At 46.7% G+C, this 4,056-nt stretch overlaps 1 pseudogene; it reads left to right on the forward strand.

The window, feature by feature from the left end:
- Positions 1–437, forward strand: part of LOC146720617 (small subunit ribosomal RNA) — a 1,180-nt pseudogene extending 743 nt beyond the window's left edge.
- The last annotated feature ends 3,619 nt before the right edge of the window (positions 438–4,056 follow it).

The raw sequence follows: 4,056 nt of genomic DNA on the forward strand, positions 1-4,056 counted from the left end.
TCGCGAGGGGCGGCCCAACTAATATCCCGTCGCGGTGCTCTTTACTGAGTGTCGAGTCGGGCCGGTACGTTTACTTTGAACAAATTAGAGTGCTTAAAGCAGGCTACCTTCGCCTAATACTGCGTGCATGGAATAATGGAATAGGACCTCGGTTCTATTTTGTTGGTTTTCGAAACCCCGAGGTAATGATTAATAGGGACAGATGGGGGCATTCGTATTGCGACGTTAGAGGTGAAATTCTTGGATCGTCGCAAGACGGACAGAAGCGAAAGCATTTGCCAAAAATGTTTTCATTAATCAAGAACAAAAGTTAGAGGTTCGAAGGAGATCAGATACCGCCCTAGTTCTAACCATAAACGATGCCAGCTAGCGATCCGCCGAAGTTCCTCCGATGACTCGGCGGGCAGCTTCCGAGAAACCAAAGCTTTTGGGTTCCGGGGGAAATATGGTTGCAAAGCTGAAACTTAAAGGAATTGACGGAAGGGCACCACCAGGAGTGGAGCCTGCGGCTTAATTTGACTCAACACGGGAAACCTCACCAGGCCCAGACACCAGAAGGATTGACAGATTGATAGCTCTTTCTTGATTCGGTGGGTGGTAGTGCATGGCCGTTCTTAGTTGGTAGAGCGATTTGTCTGGTTAATTCCGATAACGAACGAGACTCTAGCCTGCTAAATAGGCGTACCCTATGGTATCGCGGAACTTTTGAAAGAAAATCTGCCCGATTTTTTAGAAGAAGTGCCACTATTTGAAAGAAATAAAATGTTCTTTCAACAAGACGGTGCTTGACCACACAACGCCAGGATTGTAACAAACTACTTGAACGAGCAGTGTTCGAGATTCGAACGGTAATAACCCGCGGACAAGAAAGCGTTAAAATATTCATGCATCTCGATCATGCCTCATGCAGCATGCATATAATTTATTAATTAATATCGTGGTCTAACATGCGTATTTTAAATTATATTTAAATTAGCGCTCGGCCGCGAGAGTATACGGATACTCCGCGCCTTCGAAAATAAGCGCTTAAAACAGTCTAAATTGTAAACACCGCTGTCGCGCGAGAGGAGAGAAAAACAAGTAAATAATTACAGTAAACGTTCCTTCGCCCTTAATATCACAATAGAACGACAGCAAATGTACTCGAATATTCTAGAATTACAAGGCGTATATAAGCCTCCTCTCTCGCGACCGCGGCGCTTTTTCCGATTGCTCATCGCGAATAAAGTGTGTTTATACGATAAAGATTGCTTGTCTTTGTCTAATTCATTACCGTTGCTTGCGGACACTTAGTAATTTACGACTCGGCTAATTCTCTCGGTAAATTCGGTGCGGTATATTAATTGTAATTTTTGTTAATAGTTTATATAAATATATTTTTTTTGTGAACGTTACGCGTGTGTCGAGTGTTGTGTCTATTTCTCGGTCTCGCTTCCGACCACGTCCTATCTATCTTTCCGTCGCGCACATTTTTTGGTCCTTCGAGCCGGATTCCTCCGGAACCTCCTGTGAATCCGGTGCCACGGAAGCGATTGTGATTGAGTGTCGGTGACCAGTGCTTCTGGAACAGAGAAACATTGTTAGAAATGACAGACACGAAGGCGATCATTGCCACCGCCACGGTGCTGTACGGCAAGATCTCGCGCGCGTTCGAGAACCTGCGGAAGCTCGGCGAGGCCAATATGACCCTCGGCGCGGTGGAGGCCCGGCTTCAAAATCTCGAGAAGCTATGGGATAAATTCGACGCTCTTAATGATACGTTAGCCGATCGGGTTGACGAAATAAAGCATGAGGTCTACGCTAAACAGGACATCCCGTCCTTAGGCGAGGAAGCTTACCTGCTGAACAAGGGCCTCATGCTCGATCTGAAGAGCGCTCTCCAGCTGCAGCTACAGGCAGCCAGCTCTACCGCGGCCGCGACAACTAGTCCCGCTCCTCGGACAGCGCTGCCAAAAATCCAACCGCCTACCTTCGCCGGGAAATACGAGGATTGGCCTTCATTCCGGGATCTGTTCCCTCATCGGCCGAAATCAGGCAGCAAAACCTGTGGAGAAGTTACACTACTTAAAACTTTGTGTGAAGGGTGACGCCGATCTGCTGATTCGTAACCTCAGCACCACAGAAGACAACTATGAAATTGCCTGGAAAACTCTAAGCGATTATTACGAGAACAAAAGATTGCTGACTCGTAATTATCTGAATAATTTCTTAGCGTTGACCAAGATGAAAAGCGAATCCGCCGCTGAATTGAGGAGGCTTTTCCATGGAGTAAAAACAACTGTCAGCTCCCTGAAGAGCATAGACCGACCGATAGACCGCACGGAGGATCTCTTCGTCCACCTCGTCGTAGAGCTCCTCGACAGCCGCTCTAGGCGAGAATGGGAGAGTGATATAAGTCACACCACGAGTCCGCCAAGCTACGCCTCGCTCGAGGCCTTCATAGAACGTCGGCTCCATACGTTGGAGGCGCTGTTTCCGGCCAGGAACGACAGCAGCAGCTCCAGCACTACGAAATCAACGAGGAGCCACCACGTCAAAGGCCAAGATCCAAAAGAGAAATCCAGAAGCCGGTGCTCCATCTGCCAGGGGGACCACTTTGTTATGTTCTGCGGCGACTATAAAGATAAGACGGCGATGGCGCGTAAGCAGCTCGTCCGTGAGCATAAGCTCTGCTCAAACTGCCTTGGCCGGCATCAATCTTCCGAGTGCTCTTTGAAGAAGACGTGTACAGCGTGTGGCAGTCGACATCACTTTTCGCTTTACGATGCATTCCGGAAAGCCGAGGCCGCCACGACGTCTCACGTGGCTCAAGGCGCAGACTCTTCCTCCGCAACGGTGCTGCTCGCTACGGCTAGGGTCCGCGTCCTCGACTGCCACGGAAGCTGGCAGTCCGCTCGCGCTCTGATCGACCAGGGCTCCGAATCTTCCATCATTTCGGAGCGATTAGCGCAGCGCTTACGACTCCCTAGAAGAGCAGCCGCCGTTAGTGTCTATGGAGTTGGAGAGAAAAGGACCGGAGTGACAAAGGGGAAGGTGAGACTCACCCTGCAGTCGCGCAGAGGGGATTCGCCCACCTTCGTCAACGCTTTGGTGCTGCCGAAGTTGACGCTGTTTTCCGGATGATGCCGCAGCAGTAGACGAACCTGGACCCATCTGGAGGACCTGGAGCTCGCCGATCCGGAAAAGGCTTTACAAAAGGTCCCATTGAGTTCTGATTTAATAACATCGCCAAACTGATCCCAATTGACCTTCTTTAAGTTATAGAGTTGTCCTGTGATTACCTGATTTGTTTCTGAATTTTTATTGTTGTTATGTTCAAAGTATATACAATTATGGTCTGAGGAAGTCATTTTCGGGAAGACCTTCCAATCATTAATATCCTTCAGGACTCCACTATTCACCACAGTCAAGTCTATATTGGCCTCTCCTATTATAGTAGAGAACGTTGGTTCGTTTCCAGGCTGATTCAAAATGTATACATTTTTATTTATTAGGAAATCCTCGAGTAATTCGCCTTTCGCGTCGTTCTCTTTGCAGTACCAAGTTTTGGAGTGAGCATTGGAGTCCATTGATATGATCATGTCGTGTCTTTTGAACGTTTCTATTATAGTCTCCAACTTATTAATAAAATAGTTTAGCTCCATGGAAAATTGACAATAAACTGATACCAAATATAAGTTTACTTCATTATGTACTATATGTGCGCAAGCTATATGTTCGTCCGTAAACTGTTCGATTTTTAACATCGCCAAACTGATCCCAATTGCCTTCTTTAAGTTATAGAGTTGTCCTGTGAGTTACCTGATTTGTTTCTGGAATTTTTTCTTGTTGTTATGTTCAAAGTATATACAATTATGGTCTGAGTATCATTTTCGGTAAGACCTCCAATCATTAACTATCCTTCAGGATCCACTATTCACCACAGTCCAGTCATATTTGGCCTCTCTATTATAGTAGAGAACGTTGGTTCGTTTTCCAGGCTGATTCAAAAGGTATACATTTGTTATTTATTAGGAAATCCTCGAGTAATTCGCTGTCCGTCCGTTCTCTTTGCAG

The sequence above is a fragment of the Nylanderia fulva genome, unplaced genomic scaffold (assembly GCF_048542155.1).
Source record: "Nylanderia fulva isolate GAGA-0341 unplaced genomic scaffold, ASM4854215v1 Scaffold652, whole genome shotgun sequence".
Lineage (NCBI taxonomy): Eukaryota > Metazoa > Arthropoda > Insecta > Hymenoptera > Formicidae > Nylanderia > Nylanderia fulva.